The sequence below is a fragment of the Rousettus aegyptiacus genome, unplaced genomic scaffold, assembly GCF_014176215.1.
Source record: "Rousettus aegyptiacus isolate mRouAeg1 unplaced genomic scaffold, mRouAeg1.p scaffold_m13_p_5, whole genome shotgun sequence".
In the NCBI taxonomy this organism is placed as follows: domain Eukaryota; kingdom Metazoa; phylum Chordata; class Mammalia; order Chiroptera; family Pteropodidae; genus Rousettus; species Rousettus aegyptiacus.
This window is the reverse complement of record NW_023416308.1, coordinates 26592509-26617299: the sequence shown is the minus strand read 5'-3', so window position 1 is coordinate 26617299 and position 24791 is coordinate 26592509.

Here is a 24791-nt window from a genome sequence, read left to right as displayed (position 1 = left end):
GTTGTTTTATAGTAAGTCTTGAAGTCAGGTAGTATCAGACCTCTAACTTTGTTCTTCTTTAATAATGTATTGGCTATCCTAGGTCTTTTGCCTCTCCATATAAACTTTAGGATAAATTTGTTGGTATTCATAAAATAACTTACTGAGATTTTGACTAAGATTGCATTGAATCTCTAGATCAAATTGGGAAGAACTGACATCTTGACAATAATAATTCTTCATATCCATGGACATAAAATATCTCTTAATGTATCTATAGTTCTCCTTTGACTTTGTTCAATGGAGTTTTATAGTTTTCTCATATAAATACTGTACAGATTTTACTACATGTACACCCAAACATATCATTTTGGAGGGTGCTAGTGTAGAGGGTACTTTTTAAAATTTCAAATATAACTTGTCTATTGTTTATATGTAAGAAAGTCATCGAATTTTGCAACTAACCTTGAAGGCTGCATGCAATTTTACTACCATTTTTTGTTTCTTTTGTTTTTTCTACATACACAATCATGTCATCTGCAAACAAAGACATAAAACTTTATGTCTTCTTTCCTAATCTGTATACTCCCTATTTCCTTTACTTGCCTTATTACATCAGTTAGAATTTCCAACTCAACATTGGAAAACAATGGCAAGGGAAGACATCTTTGACTTCTACCTGGTCTTAGTGGGAAAGTTTCAAGTTTATTACCATTAAGAATAATGTAAGTTATGGGTTTTTTTGTAGATATTCTTTATTAAGTTGAGGAAGTTCCCTACTGTTTCTAGGTCACTAAGGGTTTTTATCAGGAAAAGGTATTGAATTTCATCTGATATTTTTCTACATTTATTTATATTATCACATCATTTTTCTTTTATTGCCTATTGATGAGATAAATTACATTATTTCATTTTATTTTGTTATTTATTTATTTACTTATTTTTTATGGTGACATCGGTTAACAAAATCCAATAAGTTTCAGTTCACTTTAATAGTAAGGCATATATACATTTACACTGTGTGTTCACCTTCCATAGTTAGATTTCTTTCTGTCACCTTATTAATTTATTTTAAAATGTTGAGCAAGCCTTGCATCCCTAGATAAATTCTACTCAATTTATATAATTTTTATATTTTAAATTAAATGTGCTAATATTTCCTTGAGGGTTTTTTACATCTATGTTTATGAGAGGTATTGGTCTATAGTTTTCTTTTCTTATAATGTCTCTATCTTTGTTAGGTTTGGAGATTAGGGTAATACTGTCCTCATAGAATAAGTTAGAATATATCCTCTGTGCTCCTATCTTCTGTAAGGAATTAAGGAGAATTGGTTGAATTTTTTCCTTAGATGTTTGATAGAATTCACTAGTGAACTCATCTGGGTCTGGTGCAATATTTAAGATTTTCATGGCAAAATGAGTTTCCGTCAAATGTGAGATGATAAAGAAATTGAACTGGATAAAATCCAGGAAAAGTTAGAGTTTATTCATTCTGAGAAAGCCAATATTAAGCATGATGTCCAACCTGTGACCTAAAGTCAGAAGTGGGCAGAAGAAGAAGGAGGTTGGCAGGGCAAGTCAAATGCTAACAGTTACCTAGGTATCACCAGGAGTCAAGCAAAAGGTCTCTTGCTACAAAAAGCAGCTGAGGGTAAATAGGAAAGTGCCAGAAGAATCTTAAGAGGAGTAGAAAATAATATTTTGATTAAACCCAGCATAATCTTCCTGCATTTGATTTTCTGTCTTAGAACTGCACTCATGCTAGCTCTGGCTCCATGGAATCCTAATGACACCACCTACACCCTGACAGTTTTGAAGTTGACAGGTTAATTGTTAGGTATGAATTTGGTTAACCCAGGGGGAGGCTTATTTTTAGTGAACACACACACACACACACACACACACACACACACACACATGCACACACCCAGCAACCCTGGATGCTGGGTTTCAAGAGTAAGTGCTCCAAGAAAACAAGGTAGAAGTACAATGCATGTTTGTGATGTGATATCAGAAATCATATAGTGTTACTTCTGAAGTATTCTTTTGGTTATGGTGGCCTGGCAGTCAAAAAGTTTTTCTCAAGTTCAAAGGGAGGGACGTAGACACCGTCACTTGATGGGAAGACGGTCTTATTGGAAGTAAAGCCTGTGAGGTATGCGATATAGCTATGGCCTTCATTAGGAAATACAAGGTGCAGCACCAGTAAATCAGTAGAGACAATATCGATAATTTACTAAAAATAGAGTAGTAGAAAAGAATCTTGACCTTTAAAAAATTATCAATAATAAAGCTACCAATTTTGTTGTAAGTAAAAGTTACTTATAAAGAATAAATAAAAATAAATCATTAATTTTGAGCTAATAATAAAACAGATTTAAAAATCTCTCATCCACGAGTAGTTGAGTAAATCAAAGTGACTGTATGGTTCCTTATTTTGGGGATCCCCATCTTACTATACTGATGAGCTATTGTTAAGAACCAAATTACTGAAAAGCAGGGGCGGCATTATAGCTCATTGCTTTAAAAGGCTTAAGATTAATATATATAATCTTGAGATCACAAAAGCAACAAGACGGGATGTGCAGTTTTCAAAAGAGTTTGGAGGAGTGATGGAAAATGGTGAAGAAAATTTTAAATGATCAAATCTCTCTCAGAAAGACTAGATCCATTGATACAGCATGCACTAACGTATGAGTCCCTCCCTCACAGTCATTGAGGGATAAGAAACCTGGCTAATGGTCTTTATATCCACCTCGGGCAATACTAGTATCATGGGAGACATAAATGTCCATCTGTGCCACCTGTTCAACATCATGATCTTTTAGTCCAATAATGTTTTTCATTCCACTACGCTATCTATAGTTACATTCCAGACCTTGTCATTACTTATAATTGCTCTATCACAAAATTTCCCATCCTCCTCTTATCATTCATGTTCTTCAACTAACTGAGAATTTCACTCTATCAGCCTTCTATTTTGACATTACCCATCATCCCTCTCTTTTTTCTGTTCTTTTTTATCCATCTTAGATTACTCCTGTATTATCTACCCCAGATTGCATGATTCATCTTTTTAATAATATTCTTACTAATGTCCTTAAATTCAGTTTTCCCTTTTTTAACCATTCATTCCCTTAAGGTCTCTTGAAAACCAAAAACATGAAGATTCCTTTATCCTTACTCTCATATAAGCCCTCTTGAGGCAATGTTTGAATGGGAGTGGGGAGAAAAGAAGAGAACCGCCTGGAAGGAAAAATAAAGTTGGCTAATATTTCAAAAAGAATATCTGGCACATGAATATTTGAAAAGTTAATTTTGCTAATTACTGTGAGGGAGCTATTTCATGCACTATCAGAACATATAATAGTGATCTTAACTCTTCCCTCATCAAGGCCCAAGGAATAGGATGTATGCTTCTGATTAGTAAGACAATGATGCCCATTCCTCCTCTAGATGTTTATCCTTTAACTTGGCAAACCTGACTCCAATCACCATGGAAATATAGATGGCTTAGCCTTCACTCCTCCTATACAAATTTCTGAGCATCCTTCCATCTGTGACTTATTGTTGTTTTTAGGGTTCTCTTAGATAATCGTTTACTTCTTAATTTTGTCTGAAAAAAAAAAGACAGGTGCATGGAAAGATGGGGTAAAGTGAGAGAGGGAAGTGAAAAAAATTTTCAAACTCAGACTTCTCTTAGGATCAATCTTGGCTCTGTGTTTGCACCCCAGTGTACCACCAGCAGCTGCAACAGCAGAAATCAACATGTATACAGGAGATGGTGTTGACCAAGCTTGACATGTGTCCTCTGCTGAGTTTTGACAAAGAACATTAATTTCTAAGCATAAGGGATCTTTCTCTGGAAGTTAATGAGAGACAATTAGTGTTTTCAAAGATGGAAAGAGACAAAGGCAATATCTAAGTTCCCATTAAGAATCAATAGCAAATCTTGAGTCCTGATTCCAAATCTTTTTTGCTTTTTCACCAAAAGTTCTGATCCAGCTATACTTGCTGACCATCAGCTACAGATTATTGCTTTGTCCAAGAGCAAAGTCAGTACACACTGGATCCTTGTTCCCTCATTCAAACACCTGAAGAAAGTCTACAACCTTCTCCCTTTCAAACTGCTCTCTTCCTAATTTATCTTACTGCACCAAAACCACAGGTTTCTATGAGCGGGAAAGAGCAAGGTAACCATCAGGCCCTATCACGGTGTATAGTCTGTCAGTTGCCACCATTGGTTCTTCTATCTGTATTAAAAATCATAGCAATTCATTTAGGTGCCAGTGTTCCTTCCAGGCAAATGTGTGATAATGCAGTTGGCCCATTAACACTGCAGCTGCATAGCAGATTAGTCACTTTGTAATGTGCCGCCTGGTTAAAGCAGCCACAGCCACTTATGGAATTAAGGGCCGGCGCTGCTGCAATAGAGCTGGTGTACTATTTACAATCGTTTCCCAACACAAACAACACAACCTTGGTTTTCTGTGTGAGTTGGGTGGCTGAACATATCTCCCACCAAGTTGGTACTTTCTATATGGCTCTAGAGTGCAGAGAGAAAAAAAAAAAAGAGCTTCACTGATGCTCATCTGGTCTCCACTGGATCTCACCATTGGATAAAATTTTATATATATATATATAAATAATGTGGCCTTTATTGACTTTCCCAAGAAATTAGAATAATAACTTCCTCAAATAAACTGTGGTTTCATAAATACAGGGCTTTCAATTGGTTATAATGAATCTTGAACTCTCTCCAGGATGAGAACTTGTATGACTTTCCTTTTCCAGCACTTCACATTATCACATATGCTATTAGGCTCTTTGATTTTAATTTTCCCTGAGAAACACATTTTCCTTTTACACAAATATTTCACAGACATCTATGTGTAAATGTTTTAAAGATTTTAGAATAAATGGAATACAAATGTGCAGAAGCTACTTTCATTTTTACTACATGTCTTAAATGTAAGTAAGAATTTTCTTGGCACAGAGACTGAGCATATTTCCAAACCTTCTCTAGAGCTGGTTTCTTTGGCCCTCTCAGGGATGTGCAAGGCATGATGTGAAGTAGCTTCAAGTGCAAAAATAACTAATAGCAGCCGAAGGAGTTTAGCTGAAGATGGCAAATACTTTGTCCTGTGGTTTAAACTGAAAGTTAACCACACTTCTCACATTTCTAGTTTGGAACAAAATGATATATAGCATATTAGCTAGAGGGATGGAGAAAAAAGTCAGTTTTATTACTGGTAAAATGAGTTGAAGAACTCTCCTTAAATGTGTCACCACAACTGGGTTTGCCAATATCTTCTCTTAAGTGACCCCTATTCCCTCAAGACACCATAGATGGCCCTTGAATTAGTCTGTTAGGGCTGCCACAGATCGGGTGGCTTCAACAATGGGAAATTATTTTTGTACAGTTCTGGAGGCTGGAAGTCCAGGATCAAGGTGCTGGGATGTTTGGTTCCTACTGAGGCCTCTCCTCTTGGCTTATAGATGGCTGTCTTCTGGCTGTGTCCTCACTGGTCTTCCCTCTGTGGGTGTTTGTGTTCTAATCTCTTCTTATTAGAGCACCAGTCAGATTGGATTGGGACCCACCCTAAGAGGCTCATGTTAATTTAATCATTTCTTTAAAGGCCTTATCTCTAAAGATAGTCACATACCGAGGTACTGGGAGTTAGGTACACATGAATTTTGAAGGGACAAATTCAGCCCTCCGCAAGTGCAGCCTTCTTACTACAAGGAGAAACAAAGAAGTTATATTTCCTGAAGACAGCTTAGCTCATTTTTTTTTCTCAATACTGGCTGTATAGAACCAGCTAGTAAACTTTTATGACTATCAATGCCCAGAGCTCCACCCCAGAAGGACTGAGGTTTACCTCTGGGGGGGATGGGCCTTGCCTTGAGCATTTTTTAGAAGCTCACTAGGTGATAACAGTATACATACAGCATAGAAGTTGACAAGATTCACCCAAAAGAAATAAGGAGTTGAGGGCACATCCTCAGTTCCTTCTCTCCATGTCACCAACTACATGAGGTGTTCCTCTTCTCAGGAAGGCCAATGAGTAAGGATAAAGACCAGCCACCCTATAGATATTTCCTTGTAGATATCAGGATATTGTGGACAAGTAGCCTGGCTCAGCAGAAACATATCAACAAATCGTGTGTGGTCAGGTGGAAGATTATCTATCCTTCTTCACTCCTCCTTACATCCACAGGAGAGGTTGCAGCCAGTTTCTAATCATCAAGTCTGTGTTTCAGGGTACAGACAAAACCTTTATTTGAAACCATATCACTGGGGCAGCACATTATTCCACCCTGCCCTTGCATAAGACTGTTATGCATCATGGAAGGCTGAGACTTAGTTCATTCCCTGCACCACTCTGGCTAGTGGGTCTCAATTCTGGGCAGCTGGTCAACACATTGGGAATGCATTAAAGCAAATCATTTTGTTTCTCCATAGCAGGCTGATTTCAGTAACCACCAAGAATTCATTACTGCTGTGGTTTGTTTACACTCGCTGGGAACAGACAGCATTGTGAATTATTTGGAGACAGCTCTTTCCCTATAAAATAGTTTCAATCTATACTTCAAACAGGCCAGATTCAGGAGTTTCCTCTTTTCTCCCTTTCCTTCTTTAGGTAAATGGTTATATAAGTATCTCCCTTTACAGAGCATACCTAATTAGGAAAAAAAATGCAGAATTAGTAAATAAATACATACATTAGACCTCAGCTATACAGATACGGGGCTGCAGAACACCTGGGTTTTCTCCCCAGTACCAAGATTTGTCACTTATATAAAATTTGGAAAAACCACTAATCTCATCTCTGAAAAATGGAAATATTGAACTGGCATAATTTGGATGAGGTAGAATTTCCATCTAAATAATGACTGAAGAAGACAAAAAAAAAAGAGAGAGATACTGGATATTTTTCATTTACTTAAATTAATTAGTTTTACTGACCATCCGCTGTGTGCCAGAGACTGTGCTGGCGCACAAAGATACAAAAGTTGGTAGAATGTGACCCTGCCTTAAAAGACACAGACCTTGGCTAGCATGGTAGTGAGGGGGGATAGAATGTGCCACCAAAAATATATCACTTTGGCATATTGATGATTTTGAATGAAAATTACTTAAGAAACAGCCTGTGTAAGAAGGACAATCTGACCCCTATTTGTTCCCCTGAACGCAAGAAATAAATCTCCCATGTGAAAGATATCCTCCTTGTACCAGGAGGTAAAGAGACATCCTTATCACCAGAGATGAAGAATTTAAGGTCAAGAAGGCTGTATAAACAAACCTTGCTACTTCCTCACTAAATTACTATTCCTTTGCTTTTTAATTCTTCAAAAACGTACAGTTTCTTTGTCTAAAAGGTATAAAAACTACCTGCTTTGGTCACTTCTTTGAGTCTCATATATCTATAAGCTCTCATATATACAAAATTAATTTTTTTCTCTTATTAATTAGTCTTACACTAATTTAATTATTAGGCCAGCCAAGGAAACCAGAAGGGATGAAAGGAAAATTCCTCCACTCCTACAGGAGAGAATAAGGATACTTACAAGCGGTGAGAATTATAAAGATGTCTTAATTTCTTTAAATGAACAAAATATTAGTGTCCTGGCTTCATTTATATAATTTTTTTTGGAGAATGTAAGGAGCACCCTTTCCCCAGAGATAATACAATGGACAACACAATGAGTAGCAAAGTTAAAAAGAGTAAAATAAAAACTCAAATGGAAAGAACAGTATCAATATTTAATCATAGCAGACTATGAATTGTTGAAGCAATATTAAATGTAATTGAAACAAAGTACCTTGATTTTCAATGTGGGGTGAGAGGCAAAGTAAGGGCCTGTTCTCTGGGTGTCTCTTTCCCATAGCCTGCTGGAATAGTCCCTAAGTGGACTGAGCTGTTAGGAACATATCAAATCAATATCCTAGGAAGGGTTAGTGTGTGCAGGGCAGAAGCATACCTTAGCTAATTTCACCTCACGTAACAGATTGTTCTCTTAAGCCATATAGTGCAGAAGCATTTTCTTTCTACAAGATGGACAGCTAGCATACTAATAAAAGGAAATAAAGGTGTCTGGGAAAACTCTTTGAAATCCTCAATAGCTAATTTGGGAATTCCAGACTTTGTGTACTGGAGAGACACAGTAAAGATGTTATTAAACAACTCTAATACATGAGATGCATTACATCAAGGATGCACTATTATTTTTGTAATTGCTACTTATCTCAGACCTTTTATTCATGATCTCAGAGGACATTTCCAAAGCTAATACTGTTACTATAGCCTGATCAGAGCTATGCAAGGCTTTCCTTTCCTTACAGAAAGATTAACTTCATGGTCCCTTCTCCCAAACACTCCAGTTTAATAACTGTGTCTTTTCTGAGGACTGTTATTAACCTGGGGCTCATGATGCATTCTTTTGGATGTAAGTTTAATAATATCACCTACCATGAGCCAGGGACAATGGCATCTGCATTCTTTATTATTTCCCTTCTTGGGTGCCAGCCATGATTACAGTCCTAACTCTGTGTGTGTATATGTCTGAGTGTGTGTGCCTGCGCACGTGCGCACGTGAGAGAGAGAGAGAGAGAGAGAGAGAGAGAGAGAGAGAGAGAGAGATTTAGAATTACCAGTTTTCTCTCTTTTAAAAAGGTCAATGACCCTGGCCATGTTCCTGGCCTGCAGTCAGAAGCTTGCCACTCTAGGTATACACTGTTTATACATCCTCAGGCCATCATCACATGTTTAGCAGAACAAGACACAGAACCAATGTAAAGAAACTTTGTAGGTAAAGGGGAGACATAGTGATCCAAGGCTCAGCCACAGCTGCATTGTATATAGTTTCTACTAGACATGGATACTCTCAAACCCAGGCAATGCAGTCACAGGAGACCAGAGGACCCTATGACATATTACTCAAATACCATTAAGTCAATCAGGAGCAGAATTTTATTTCCTCATAACTCTTTTCTTTACCAGAATTGTGTTCTGATATGATACTCAAAATATGCAGCAAAAACATGTTTTGCAATCTGCTGGGCCTAAGTTATTTAAGGATTGTTTTTCCAGAGAAAGAGAAAAATTCTAAGGAAAGAATGCATACCCATTAGCAGAGTTCATTTCAATAAATTGAAATGCTCTCATCTCTTTCATAACAAACATTGAAACGCTAAGCAAGACATAAAACTTTTTTGTGCCTCTGCTTCCCCATCTGTAAAATAAAGCAGAGATTACCATTTAAGGGAAAGGTGATCTATACACTTTCTATATGGTGTCAAACAACTTGCACATTGGTTTAGAAATATGTCATATTTATAAAAATAAAACAAGGTATTTTTAAATGAGAAAAATAACAATTAATATTTTAGTAACATGGGTTTATAACTTTTTCTTCCTTCATTAATTATGGGAGGAAATAAAATTCTACTGAGTCCCCAGTGCGTGTTAGTCTCCACATAGATTCTGTGGGACTCTGTTTATAAGATTCCTTTGAGGAAGACAGAGAGAATCTTCAAATGTCCATAATACCCAGAGTCACTTAGAGTGTTCTTAGTGACAGTGAGGTCCACAGACATTTTGCCTACTCTTCCTGTGACCTGAGGTGGTGTAGGCCATCAGAGGGCAGGTCCTGTATCTTCTCTATTGGTAAAAAGCCTATTTGGAATTCAGAGATGTATGCAGCCTCACTCTGAGACAGACAGGTTGTATGGAGAGAAAAATGCTCTAGTGTTATCAGATACAATAGGAGCAATGCTTTTGTAGGACAAGATTAGGTAGAAATCTGCAATTTAGAATTGAATTCAGAGTGGAACTTCCCAGAGAACATTTAGACTTTTGCTTGAAAATTAATTCAATCAATTAATTCAATAATCTGATTTTATAGAGACTTTAGGGTTGATGCAAACTGATCCCATATTGTTACAAATAGGTTATAAGGGTCCAGAGAAATTAAGTAACTTGCCAAGTTATATTGCTAATAAATGGCTAAGGAGAAATTGATCCCAGAACTCCTGGCTCAAAAACCAGTATCTTTCCTCACCATAATGTGTTGCCTGTGGGGAATCTTGAATTCTTCACCTGGATCTGTCTTCATGAAGATTTGTCCAGTCTGCCCAGGGTAGTTTGTTCAAGCACAATTGTCTCTCTTCTTTTAACTCCATTGGTTCTAATCTTGTCAGTCCTATCTATTTATCTATACTACCTCAAGAGAAATATCATGTTGCATATTGCCCTGCTAAACTACTCCTGGGTTCGCTACGATAATTTATTCATATGCTAATTAATTCAACAAATATTTCTGGTATATATGCTTTGTATCAGTTTGCAACATTGTGATTAATGAGAAGTATATATTTGGTTATACAGATGACCAAAGTATATTTTTCATTATAGATTTAGTCTTTGTCCATGGTACCTGTCTCACAGCTCCAAAAACCTTTGGATTTTTAAGTGATAAGAGCAGTGGGAACATCTTTCCTTATAATATTTGGTCTCTTGTCCTCAGTTTCTGAAAAACTTCAGAGCCATAAATGCAAAATGAATGTCTTGTTATGCATAATAAACCCCTTTTCACCACATCTGGTTTTATGTTAATGAGGTCATGTTTGGAAAATGACTCTGCTGAGGGCTGGTTGGTGGGAGGACCAACCATGAATAGAGTGTTGAGACTTTCAGTCCCTCCCTTGATTTCTAGCAAGGGGAGTGGGGCTAGAGGTTGAATCGATGCCCAACGGCCAGTGATGTAATCAACTGTGCCTATGTAATAAAGCCTCTGCACACACATAAAAAAGAGGGGTCTGAAGAACTTTCAGGTTGGGGAATTATCACCATATTAGGCCCCAAATCCAAGAGAGAAGTGCCTTTGTTCAAGACCACGCCCTTTATATCTCTTCATCAGACTGTTGATTCATATCCTTTAATATTCTTTGTAATAAATCAATAATCTATCGAGTAAATGGGTTTTCTGAGTTTTGTAAGCTGTTGTAGCAAATTAATCAAACCCCCAAAAGTTGTAGAATCACTGATGTATAGCCAGTCAATAAGAAGTACCTGGACTTAGGATTGGCATCTGAAGTCCAAGGAGAGGATTCTAGGAACTGCCAATTTGTAGCCGGTTGGTCAGAAACACAGGTAATAATCTGGGCTTGCTATTGAGACCTGAAGTGGGGGTAGCTGGGCAGTCTTATAGGACTGAGTCCTCAACCTATGTTCTCATGTTATCTCCATGTAGATAGTGTCAGAATTGAGCTGAATTGTGGGACACTCAGATGGTGTCCACAGAATTGTTGGATGGATAGGAGAAAACCCTTACATACTCACATTGTAATTGATGACCAGAACAGCTTGAGAATACAAGGTTACAAAAAACTTAGCCCCTAGATCTGAGAAGATTTCAGTGTTGTAAAGGAATGAAACACATGAGGTGGGATGGAGGGACAGAAAACAACTCTTTGAAAGAGGTAATCCCAGAAGGCTATAGAGCATGGGGGAGAAGCGTTTGATCAGATGTGAAAGTCAGGTAAGATTTACCAGGAGGAATGATCTACAGTCTGAATTTAAAAATAGAAAAGACAGGTAGGTGGAAAAGAGGAGATCATTCATACCAAAGACAACAGAAGGTTTAAATGCACAGTAATGTGAAAAACAATGCACTATTCAGGAAAATAACAAGTATTTCCACATGGCTAGAATATAAATGTGGTGAAAGCCGAGGCTTGTGGAATATACAAGTGACAAAATAAGAAGGAGCTTTATATCATCCTGTCGATAGGCTTCTACTGTAATTGAAAGGCAATGAGAAACCACTGAAATATGACAAAATATCTTCTTTTAAAGGTTCATTCTAATAGCTGTGAGAATAAATTGGGAGATGAGGACTGGGGGCATAGGGAGATCAGTTAGAAGGTTGCTTCAGTGACCCAAAATGTAAGTATGGTGGACTCTATGATGTGCCACCCAGATTCCTGTTCAGAGACAAAGAACTTACATCCTCAACAGCTGAGAGTGCTGCCAGTAGACAGACCTCAGCTGTCAGCCTTCTTTGAGAACTACCTTGGCTGACAAAACTGCTGTATTAAGACAATACTTTAAATCTGATGTAAAGCACTTTCACATTTTGTCACTTATGTACTTCACAAGCTTCAGCTGTCACTGTAGACAAATAGATGATAGATGATGATGATTATGATGATAGATGATAGATTGATAGATAGATGATAGATAGATAGATAGATAGATAGATAGATAGATAGATAAATGAATGATAGATAGGACTGATAAAATTAGAACCAATGGAGTTCAAAGAAGAGAGACCATTTTTATGTGAATTATTCATTGAATAATTTTACTATGAGATACCTGTTAAGGTAATGAGGGGCTATATCACAAAAACAATTGAATATTGGAATTTGAACCACAGAAGAAAGATTTGTGATATTACATATATAACATCCCAGAATACTATCTCAGGTCATTCTTCTGTTATACATTAAATGAAATATATTCCTTCTGAACAACAGAAAGAGAATCTTCTGTATTTCTGTGGTGTCAATTGTAACTTCTCTTTCATTTCTGATTTTATTTCTTTGGATCTTCTCTTTTATTCTTTGTGAGTCTAGTTAAAGGTTTATCTTTCCTTTTTTTTTTCAAAAGACCAGCTCTTGGTTTTATTAACCTTTTGTAATGTTTTTGGGCTTATATTTCATTTATTCCCACTCTGAACTTTGTTATTTCCTTCCTTCTATGCACTTCAGGTTTTGTTTCCTGTTCTTTTTTTCCAGTTCCTTTAAGTGTTAAGTTAGACTGTTTATTTGAGATTTTGATTTTTCTTGTTTTTTTTTGTTTTTTTGTTTTTTTGTTTTTTTTTGAGATAGGCCAGTGTTGTTATATATTTTTCTCTTAGGACTGCTTTTAGTATGTACCATAGAATTGGAGTCATTGTGTTTTCTTTTTCACTTGTCTTAAGGCATCTTTTGATTTCTTCCTTGATCTCATTGTTAACCCATTCAGTGCATAATATCATGTTATTTGGCCTCCACGTGTTGGTGGTTTTCCAGTTTCTTTCTTGTAATTGATTTCTGGTTTCTACCATGGTGGTCAGAGAAGACGTTTGATATAATTTCAATCTTCTTAAATTTACTGAGACTTATTTTATGGCCTAACATGTGGTCTATTTTGAAAAATGTTTTATGTGCACTTAAAAAGAATGTATACTCTGCTATTTTGGAAGAAATGTTCTAAAAATATCAATTAAGCCCATCTGGTCTAGTGTGTAATTTAAGGCCATTGTTTTCTTGTTGATTTTCTGTCTGGAAGATCTCTCCATTGATGTCAATGGGGTGTTAAAGTCTCCTACTATTTCTGTTACCACCAATATCTCCCTTTATATCAGTCAATATTTGCTTTATACATTTAGTTGTCCCTATGTTTGATGTATAAATGTTTACTAAGATTATATCCCCTTATTGGATTGCTATCTTTATTGTTATGAAATGTCCTTCTTTGGCTCTTAGTACATATAGTCTTTATTTTAAAATCTATTCTATCTGATATAAGTATTACCACCCCGGCTTTTTTTTTTTAATTTCCATTTGCACAAAATATCTTTTTCTACCTCCTTATTCTCAGTCTGTGTGTGTCTTTCAATCTGAAGTGGATCTCTTGTAGACAGCATATATATGGATCTTATTTTCTTACCTATTCAGCTATTCTATGTGTTTTTATTGGAGTATTTAATTTATTTACATTTAAAGTAATTATTAATAAGTACCTAGTATTGCCATTTTATTATTTATAGCGATGGGTTTTTTTCTCCCTTCTTCTTAAATAAGTCCCTTTACATTTCTTGTAATATTGGTTTGGTGGTGATGAATTCCTTTAGCAGTTTCTTGCCTGAGAAGCTCTTTATCTCTCTTCAATATCAAATAATAGCCTACTGTGTAGAGTACTCTTGGTTGTAGATCTTTGCTTTTCATCATTTTGAATATTTTGTGCCAATCCCCTGTGGCCTGCAAAGTTTCTGTTAAGAACTTAGCTGACAGTGTTATGGGATCTCCCTTGTAGGTAACTAACTGCCTTTCTCTTGCTGTTTTTAAGATTCTCTCTGTGTCTTTATTTTTTGCCATTTTAATTGTGATGTGTCTTGGTGTGGGCCTCTTTGTGTTAATTTTGTTTGAGCTTCCTAGACCTGTATGTCTACTTCTTTTGACAAGTTAGGAAAGTTTTCAGCCATTATTTCTTCAAATAGGTTCTAAATCCCCTTCTCTCTCTTTTCCTTCTGGTACCCCTATGAGGCAAATGTTGTTATGCTTGATATTGTCCCAGAGGTCTCTTAAACTCTCCTCATTTTTTTTTGCTGTGTTTTGCTGTGTTTTGCTTTTTTTACTGAGTGTTTTCTACTATTTTGTCTTCTAAATCACTGATTTAATCCTCAATTTCATCTAATCTGCTATTGATTTTTTCTAGTGTAGATTTTCTTCATATCAGTTATTGTATTTTTTATTTTTTATTTCTGTTTCTTCTTCAATGTTTCATGCTCTTTTTTATACTTACTACCTCTTTGTTGTAATTTTCATTAAGTCATTGTGCATTCTTATAACCAGTGTTTTACACTCTACCTCTGATACATTGCTTACCTCTATTTCATTTGGTTCTTTTTTGGAGTTTTTCCTGTTCTTTCATTTCAAACATGTTCTTTTGTCTCCTCATTTTGGCTGCCTGTCTGTGTTTGTTTTTATGTGATAAACAGATCTGCAAGGTGGCCTTATGTAGCAGGTGTCCTGTAGTACCCAGTGGCACAGTCTCCTTGATCACCTGAACTGGCTCTTCAAGAGTGTCCCTTGTGTGGGTTGTATGTGCCCTCTTGTTGTAGTTGAGCCTTGATTGATGTTCATACCTCAGGCTGACTGGCTGCGATGATTCACTACAACCACAACGTATGAGCTGCTATATGGAGGCTAACCCTACAGAATGAGATTTACCCCAATGGGCTCTGGTGCCTTCTAAGACCACCCTTTGGGTGTGCTGCTTGTAAGACTAATTGGGTAGTGTTCTGTTGTAGTCTGAAGCAGCCACCAAGTATGTTGGTTCTGGAGCCTCTTGGGAGGAGTTCTGGTGCAGGCTAAGTTTAGCCACTGTATGTAATAAGCCAGAGGCTACCTGGCAGGAGCTACAAAGTGATCTTCAGTTGATCACTGCTTGTGCTGGACCTAGAGACACATGGGAGAGGCCATGCTGCCAACTTAGGCCACCTGCCACCCACCCTGGCCTGAGCACCCTGAGGCCTGCTGCCACCTGCTAGCTACTCATAAGGCACAGTCACTAAAAGACCTTCAGGCAGTACATGAATTGGGTTAGATGCAGTCTCAAAGAGTTACCAGCATGAGGCAAGTGGCACTCAACGGATTAATGTAGATTCAGATTTGGCACCAGTTCTGAGCCTGGGGTCAATCAAAAAGTGCACAGAGCATAGCAAGCCCAGTCAGTGCTTACCTGGGGCCCTCAGACCCCCAAGAGTTTTCCAAGAAAGACTGCAGCCCAGGAAGTTGTCTGGCACATCCTGAGCTACTGACCCTCCACAGGACCCCAGGACGAGTGCCTGAAAGTGAGTGAGGCTGTGCGTTGACCCTTTAAGGAAATGCGTGAATTTCTAGCAGCGCTCAGTCTCACCCAGACAGATGGAATTCTCACTTATTTTCATAGCCAGATGTTGTTTGGGCTCCTTTTCCCATCACTGGTGCTCTGGGCTTGGGAGTTCAGTGTGGAGCTTGAATCCCTTGCCTCTCAAAGGAGACCTCTATGACTGAGATATCCCTCCCAATTTCCAACTGACACACATGGGTATGGGATCATCCTATTCCACACCTCAGCCCCAATGCCAATCTTGACATGGCTTCTTCTTTATATCTTTAGTGGTAGGACTTTTGTTCAGTTAGTCTTCATATGGTTCTCAAGGTTGATTGTTCTATAATTTAGTTGTAATTTTAATGTGATTATAGGAGGGGAGCACAGCATTTAACTACTCCACTCTCTTGATCCCTAGATGAGATTAAAAGATATTTAAATAGATGAAGTCACCAAGAAAGAAAGAAAAGAAGTCTCAGAACTAAGTACTGAAAAATTCCAGCATTCACAGATCTGTTAGGGGCAGAGTGACTGGCAGAATTGACAGGTACAAGCAGAAAGAAAAAAGGGAAATAGAACATTATGCTTTCATAAGAGGTAAGAAAAAAGGAAGTTATTGTTGATTAAGTTAAAATCTAATAAGGAATCTAATGAAATGAGAACTAAAAGTTTCTATTGACTTTTTCAATATGAGGATATTCATAACTTTTACAAGGGCATTTCAGGTGTTTTTGATAAGATGGAGGCCAAATTGATGTGAACAGAAGAGTGAATATAAAGGATGTTTTTAAATAAAGATATTGTAATGGGTTAAATATAGTAGCATGAGGTAATGTGGAAGCAAATACATAGAAATTATAGAAAAGATTTATTTTAGAATACTTATTTTAAAAATCTATAATAGTAATAGAAAATAAGAAGGGGTCCCATCAAGGGACCAGATATTAGAAAGAATCTCTCAAAATGGAATGCATATAAGATTAGACTGAATGAGGATACCAAGCTCAAAACTCATCAGGAGAGAACTAATGGACAGGTGGGAGTAGATGTGAAGTTGTTGCTCTGAGATGGTGGAAATAAAAAGCAGAGACAAGGAGACTGGTGGGTGTCTGTTTGGAGAACAACAAAAAAGCAACCAGAGAGTTTGTCTTCTACTTGCCCCTGCACTGAAGTGCCATTGAAGCCTGAGGCTGGAGGGGTAGAAGTATACTGTGTTAGGTAACAAAAAAAAAAAAAAAGAAAAGAAAAAAGAGAAAAGAAGCGTTATATCACAACAGAGTATCCACTAGACCATCTATCCAGTAGCAGTATCTTCCCATAATCATAAAGACCAACATTTGAAGATAGGCAATAGAAGAAATTCAAAATGAAGCATCAATATCTGAGGAAGAGCAACAATAGAGAGGCAATTCCGAAATCGACAGAGGGAGATCTGTTTACTTTGTCTGCATGATAAAACAGGATTCATGACATGAGGCATTAAGTACCAGTTAGAGTAACTGAATGAAGAGGCAGTGCTAATATGTCAAAAAAAAATGAAAAGAGTAGGCATAGCTGTGTATCTCACTAGTGAGCGGGAACAGCCAGTGGAAGACTTATCCTCCAAATGCAGAAAAAGCTAAGAGACTTGGGGGATGAATTCGGAAATTTAAGCATACATTTAACATCAAATTGAGAAACAGAGAAATTTCAGAACAAGGATAAAGAAAATTATAATAGCATGCAGAGATTTTGAGAAGATGACCTACAAAAGAATGAGAAGGAGATGGAAATAAGATTTATCACTGACACTTTTTGTTTCAATAAGACAATGGAGATTATTTCCAAAGTAATGAGAAAAAATAGTTTTTGAAAAACAACACAAAAGCTATTTCCAGTCATATCATCATTCAAGTATGAGAACTAAACAAAGACATCTTCAGAAATGAAGAGTTTCAGAAATTGTGCTGCTCTATGAACATGTGTGACTAATTCAGGTGAATAAAAAATCAAAGAGAATGGGGCAAGATGATAGCTTGGCCACGTTTTTCTATTCCCTCCTGAAATCTCACTAAAATAAATCTGAAACTATTTTAAAAGCAAACTTTCCAAAGATAGGGAAAGTAGGAGAAAATAATAACAAAATTTTGAATAATTTCAATCAAATAGACAATACGTAAAATATTTTTGAGGCTTGAGAAAACTGAATCCCAAACAAGAAGGAGAGAAAGCCAAGAGCAAACCCAATTTATAGCAGAATCTCTAAAAGACTCAATAATTGGAGAAACCAGGCACATAGAAGCCAATTTGAAGGAAATGAGCTAAATTAATGAGGATTGGTTAAAAATTGATTTAAGAAGCAGTCAGATCCTCTCACCAACTGGGTTAGCTTGTTGCCAGTCTTTTCCTCACACTGGTACAAGACTGGAGATTTATATTTTGAGAGAACACAATAGCAGCTCTCTGTACCGGTGGGCATTAGGCACAGTTAGGACAGGAGTCAGCACACTAAAAACAGAGACTTCAATGCATGCATGGGTGCTGGATATTGGCAACACCTGCTATCCAATTTTTCTATTAAGCTCCAAGAATGATTAGCATTCTAGTGGACAATTAGCTCTTTACCCACTAAGCAAGAGAGTAGTAGAGTCTCCTCTGGAAATCGAACTACGCCAACAGGAAAGACATAAAGAAATGAGGAGAAGAAGCAGGTTCCCCACTCCCTCACAGTTTGCAAGCCACAGCCATGCACTCCAATGAGCTGCCAATGAGCTTTGTGAGGATGACTCTGGAATAAGAGCTGGAAATTGAGGATTACCAGACAGCTGAGGATACTTTAAAATATGAGGTATAGAAACCAAAAAAAAGATATAAATAAACAGTCTAGAAAAAGAGACTAAGCAGGGAGGAAAAAAAAAAAAATCTTATCTCTGTTTTCAAATAAGAAAAAAACTGTAGCCATGAAAGAGAAACAGAATCCCAAGTAAAGAAAAACTGGCAGCTCCAAAAGGAGGCCCTGAAAATTATAAAAAATAATAATATAGCAGAAAGGGAAAACTAAGGAGAAGTTTAGAAGATAGCCAGGTCATTGGGTTGCAGATCTTCTTTGAAATCAAAGGATTCTAACTGTGGGAGTATTTGAGTAAGTGAGCGGAGAGGACAGAGTATGGGAAGAAAACTAGCAAAGAATTTTGTCAGAAAAAAAAAAAAAAGGGAGAGAATTTCCTGTTGTAGTCTTTCATGCTTCAGTGAAGGCATATAAAATAAAGATGGAAAAGCAATTCCGAGATTTAGTAGTTAATAGGCCATTGGACTTTCAGGTCTTGGTAAGCTAAGTGCTGTAGCAGTTATTCGAGGCAGCGCCCAGATGGCACTAGACTGAGTACTGGTTGACAGGTGAGAAAGTGAGAAAGTGACTATTTGGCTACTTTATAAAATTTTAGCTTTAAGGCTATAGGTGTGAACTGGAGTGTACTATGCAGCTGTGACTTCGCATCAGCCATAATGTACGGTCTGCTAGAAAGGTTATGCCTAGAGGAGAGATTACAGAAACCCATCTCTCATGCCTATATTGAATGAAAGTTTTCTCAAAAACAATACAGAACGAAAGCAAAACAAAAACAAAAACACAGGGAAGAACAGTCATAGCTCACCAGGGGAGGGAGTCTCAGAGCTTACCTTTGTCAAAGCACCTCAGAGCCTTCCTCCCCACAAACTCAGGCTAAGAATAGAGGTTTTCCCCTCCATTCATCATTCAAAAAAGGAGCATTCCTATGAAAACTTTTGCAAGCCAAAATGGCTTAAAGTGAAGAAGCAGTTACTTTCTGACACAGCTTGCTAAAGGATACACAGAATAAATCGAGATAAAGCACAGATGCTCACAGACACAGTTCAAAGCGCTCGTGGCTTGATGCTGAGATATGAGTGTTGGTCCCAGGTAAGTACTTTGTGGGGCCCCTCTCACTACAAAACAAATACTAAACATATGTTTGTTTTTTGCCTTTTTTCGTAAAAGCAAAAATCCCTTTCGGATTTCTTTCTATTAGAGAAAACAGGTACTAATGTAGGTCTTTCATAAAAGGGAAGTGGTCTAATGGGAACTTTGGAAAAGTTCCATAAATACTTGTTGGACCTGAATAAGGTTGGTTTTTGGAATATTTCTAGGATCTTCCCCCTGAATCTCCTTTGAGCTGCTGGCTGGACAACTGCATACTGCGGTCTTTTTAATCTCCGGTCTGGATCTTATTACACTTTCACTTGTCCTTTCAGAACTTCCCAGCTTTCTGACACACCTGCATTTATAACCCAGACATCAGCATTCCTGTGCCCTGTGCCCCACACCAGCAGGAGCCTCCACCCCTGCAATTAACCCAGCAGCTGGAATCCAGCCTTAGAGCAAGTTCTAACCCTTGCACTGCCCTGATGGGAAAGAAGCCAAGGGAATGGGAGGGAGCAAGTGGTAGGAAGGGGGTACCTAAGAAGAGGGGCACTACTGTGTGTCTCAGATGCTAAGAGGGTGACATGTGATGTTCCATGTTCTGTCTGGTAAGCCTAAAAGTCAATTGTTGTTTTGATGGTTGATATTCAAACAGAACCACCATCAGTCACTGTAAAAAGGAATAAGTCATGAAGAGGGGAAGGTGAGGATCCAAACTCCCCATTGTGTGTCAGGCTCCTTGCCTGCGTTTATTACTTTCTCTAATCTTCACAATAATGCTGGAAGGCACCAGTTCACCTCACATTTTACAGGTGATGGAAATAAGGCTTAAAGAAGAAAGCGCCTTGGCTGGAGCTATTAAGTGACTGAGGCAAGATGTGAACCAGTCCATCCGCTTCCACACCACAAGGAAAGCATTTTAAAATTTGATAGAGATGAGACTACAGCACCTCATTTTTAAGGCATTTGCTTTTCTGATTAAGGAAACCAGATGCGCCATTCACAAACTGAATTGGAAAGAGCAGACTAGTCTTCCGGAGTTGAATGAGCAAAAGGTATTCAGGGTCATTTTGTTCTCTGGTCTCCTCCTGTGAAGGGACTATCAGATTACAGAATATAGCCTGGAGGCATACATTCCCCTCCCCTTTTCCATTTCTCCCTAAGTTAGTTTTCATTTCATAACAGTCATTAAATGAGCTCTGGGAATGAAGTGTAAAAATCCCCCCTCACCTCGGAGCCCTAACAGGCAGCAGTTCCTAGAAACTCCCGCAATCAGAGCTCCATTTAAGCATCAAAACCTCATCAATTAGGCCTCAATGTACAGGCGTCACGTGGCCTGCGGGTCACGCTGAGTGGGGCTCGGAGGAGCACCAGAGGCCTCATTACAGGCCTTGAGCTTTTGTGAAATTCCTGAATAAGCAGCACATGGAGTGTCTGCAGAAGGGCTGCATTTTATTTTTCTGGCTTTAACAACCGCTTTTACGGACAATTTAACACTGTGGGTTGCCAGCTGTGTTAATGCCTGACCCCCTTCCCTCATGATGTCCGCCTTGTGAAATGGCCTCAGATGCAGAGTCAATGCCCCCCACTTTCCCAAGAAAGCCATGCCTTTCTTAACATTCAGGACAGGCTCCACGCCATGGACAAAGAGGGTTCTCACCCCAGTTGCTGCCTACACACACCATTGTGCACACACCATCGCATACACAGCACTGCACACAGTGTTACCTGGGCCCAGGTGAGAAGTGCCAATCGTGAGGGATAGAGCGACTAAATCCATGAAGTCTGGATTCCCAACACAGTTCCTGGATTACTGAGAAAAGGATGTGTGTGGTGTGGAAGGGGGATAAGGGGTGATGACCAGAGACTAGACTGTCTCTTGGTGAAGGAGGGAGCAGAAAAGGAGGGAGATTGTCTTTTTGACCTCAGTAACTGTCTGCAGCCTCTACACTGAAGGGGCTATGTCAGCATATTTATCTCCCTTGTTCTAGCCCCCACTAAGAGAAGTCCACGTCTTAGTTATTCTCTAGCCGCTCAGGGATCAACCCAGATCTGAGCTTTGCTTCGTCATGTTAAGGATTCAGGAACTGAGTTTTATCTCTTTGCTTAGTGTTGCTTAGGTTCTAGTGGCAGCTAATATGCTAAGTTTCTATCAGAAATACTGATAAGCCAAACTCTGCCAATACATTAATTTACAGTGAAAAAGAGTAGCATACTCAGATTCCATGGTCACTCACTGTCTTCTATACTCTCTACCTTTAGGTAAAACAGAAAAAAAAAAAAAAACAAAGAAGCTTGAAATCCATTTCAAAGCCATTAAAATACTGTAATCAGAAATTTTGAACCTGTAATTGTACCTTAAGAAACTTTAAGGAAGTCATTAGAAATAAATGCAAGAATTTAAATACAGGAAATGTTTATACAAATAACTAAGTGTTCATAAATAGAAAATTGACTTTAAAAGTTAATTTAGCCATGTACATTAAGCTTTTGGTTACTAACCATACTGTAGAAATATAGTATGACACTCTAAGTTAACTCATGGCAATAGACTTCATTTTCTTGCAATAAGTCAGACTAAGCAATTTGAAAAACAGTCCTGCAAAAAAAAAAAAAAAGTGGATAAATGTATATTAAATATCTCTTAAAGGCCTATAAAAAATGAACAACCAAATACAATGAGCATAAATATTGCTTCAATCATAGTTTTAAACTAGAATTTTCCTCTAAAATAAAGCAGGGCTTCTTGGAAAAGTAGCACATTCTTGGTCCCGGCAGGAAATGTGTAAGATGAGCCCAGAATGTCTGAGGTCTTGTTGAAAGGGCTTTGGAGGCAACTCGAAGCACTCAATGACCAAAGATGGAGCAATTTTTTGCTTCATTAAGGATAATATTTTTAACGGATTTAAATTTATCAAATATATCTAAATCCATGAGTTCCTATTTATATACACACTGACTACTCATATGTGTGTATATATATATACTTGTCTTTTATATATATTATATAATACATATAAAATTACACACACACATACACACACACACACACACACACACACTAATTAGTCACCTTAAGGTGAACAGGAAATCAATTCACTATAGCAAAAACTGGTATATAAACTTAAGCATTATTTTGTCTTTCCCATGTGAACTGTATCACTAGATAACCAGCTGGCTGATAAGAAGTATCTCTTTATAAAATAATTCCAAGTAATAAGTGCAAAAGAAAAGATAACTTTTTAAATAATGAATTGGTCAAGGCACTGAGCATAAACAGATACTAATATCACATAAAGAGAGACAACCTGTCATTATGTGGCCCTTGATGAAAGTACACACCATTACCTAAAAACCAGCCAAAGAGATGGAACCTACACCTAATGCAGCATCTGGATCCAGCTAGCAACTCACAGAAAATACAGAGAACAGAGGAACGTGCTGAACATCACCATAAATATATAATCAGTAAAATCCATCATGTGGATTTTATTTTCAATAGATGAATTGTAAGGAAAAGAAAGGGTTTTGGGGGGAACCCTGTGAATTATAAAGGACTTCAAAGACAAATCAAATAACAAATGGACATGATTAAATTTTAATGTCTATGAATGTAACTTTGTGTGATTAAGTTATATAAAAATGCAAGAAAGTGATTGCTATAAAAGTCAGGATAATAGTTATTTTTAGAGAGGAAGGAAGGATTTGTGATTGAGATAAAGCATATGGAGACAGTGAAAAAGTCCTATTTCTTGACCTAAGTATTGGTATAAGGGTGTTTATACATTAAGCTATATATTTTTAAGTAGTATTCTGTATCTATTTTTGACTTTACTATAAAAGGTTAAATATATTAAATACATCATTGAGTTTGCAATAAAATAAAATCTTAAAAGTCCAAAACTGGAGTAAAAAAAGAGAATTCACAGAGCTCAGTGAAGACGGAAACTAGCTATTGGCCTGCAAATAATGAATTTTGATATCTCTGAACCTCTCTGTTTTGAGGGCAACATAAGACATTGGAGGTATCCTAGGGTCCCTGTCAGAAACAAATTAAAATTCTTTCTGAAAGAGTATATCTTTAAACCAGTCATCAAAAAGCTCTCATAGATAAAGTTCCTAAGAGCATGAGCTCATAGCAAAAATACCAAAACTCATAGGAAACAAGGAGCCATGACTGGGAGATAGCTAAAACTACTCACAGCAGACTCAGGGCTCCAAAGAATTGAGAAAAGGCAATTAAAAGAAAATAATAGATAATAAGTGTGCTTTGTATATTTTAAGCAAATACTGAAAGTCCGACCAAGTGGATTTTTTTTTTAAACATTTACATAATTTTAGAAATGAAAGACAAATAAAATCAAAATTTATGACACAATAGAGGGACATCCAACTTCAAGTGTGATGAAACAGCCTGAGGCAGAGCAATATGCTTGCCAAGAACAACTGGAAGGCAGGAAAAATACATACAAAAAATACATACCTGTTTGAGGAAATCTTAGAACTATTAAGGTAATCAGGTTTTGAGAGGAAAAAATTTACGAAAGAAGCATTGGAAGAATTGAACGAACATTTTCTAGCAGATTTTAACCTTGTTGTGTTTGCTAATTTATGGTACAGAACAATAGTCTGATTTGCCAAGCAAAGAACTTAGGCAAAGAGATACTACCAATAAGTGGAGAAAACAGGGCAGCGTTTGACAGCCTGGTGGGCTACATAAAAAAAAAAAAAAAAAAAAAAAATTACAGACTTGAGAGGTCAGATACTCAAGTAAGAAGGGAAGGGTGAAGATTTGAATCTAACACTACCACTTTCTTCCTTCAAGACATATAATGAATTCTAAAGCTGCTTGGGGCAAGAGGCTAAGAGGCCAAGCAAAAGCCACTATAAAAGCAGGAAGCCACTATGAAGAGGAAGATTGGATTTGGGAATCTACAAGTGGGGAGAAGTTCTAATGAACATCGTAGGCTGTCATTTGGGAAACCTGGAGCAGGGACAAACCAAAGACAGATGAAAGCAGATGGTGCAAAGCAATAAAAAATGCAGTTTTTGAATAGTTTACAAATATATACAGAATTAAACACAAGATAAAATATAAAAGATGAGAGGTTTAATAGAGTTGAAATGTCATATGGTTTATGCTTTATCAAATGACTTTTTAAAATTTTTACTAGACTTTAGGAAAGCACACTAAAATCTCTACATTTACTCTAAAATAATAATAAAATATATACATATTCAATAGAGAA